We start from the raw sequence: 251 nt of genomic DNA on the forward strand, positions 1-251 counted from the left end.
CATCGTGAATAAAAATATAGAGGCTAGAGTTTGTTAAATTACTGAATTTACCTCACGATGGAGATCACTTCAACATATCGTGACAAACAGACATTTACAAAAGTCTTCAGAAAACATATACACATGAAGTCATCATATAAAGGAAAAAGGGTAAAGTAAATTCGAGCAAGTAAATGAAACATTCCTGAACACACGCCGTCTGTTCAACTAATTCATTACGATACAACATAGCCTCGGGCGGAAGCTAATTG

The 251-nt window shown here is 35.5% G+C and overlaps 1 protein-coding gene across 1 annotated transcript in view; it reads right to left on the reverse strand.

The window, feature by feature from the left end:
- The window catches only part of LOC119586981 (BTB/POZ domain-containing protein 6-A-like), a 22,974-nt gene that overhangs the window by 5,638 nt on the left and 17,085 nt on the right, over window positions 1-251 (reverse strand). The window lies entirely within an intron of this gene.

This window comes from Penaeus monodon, chromosome 22 (genome assembly GCF_015228065.2).
Source record: "Penaeus monodon isolate SGIC_2016 chromosome 22, NSTDA_Pmon_1, whole genome shotgun sequence".
In the NCBI taxonomy this organism is placed as follows: Eukaryota; Metazoa; Arthropoda; class Malacostraca; order Decapoda; family Penaeidae; genus Penaeus; species Penaeus monodon.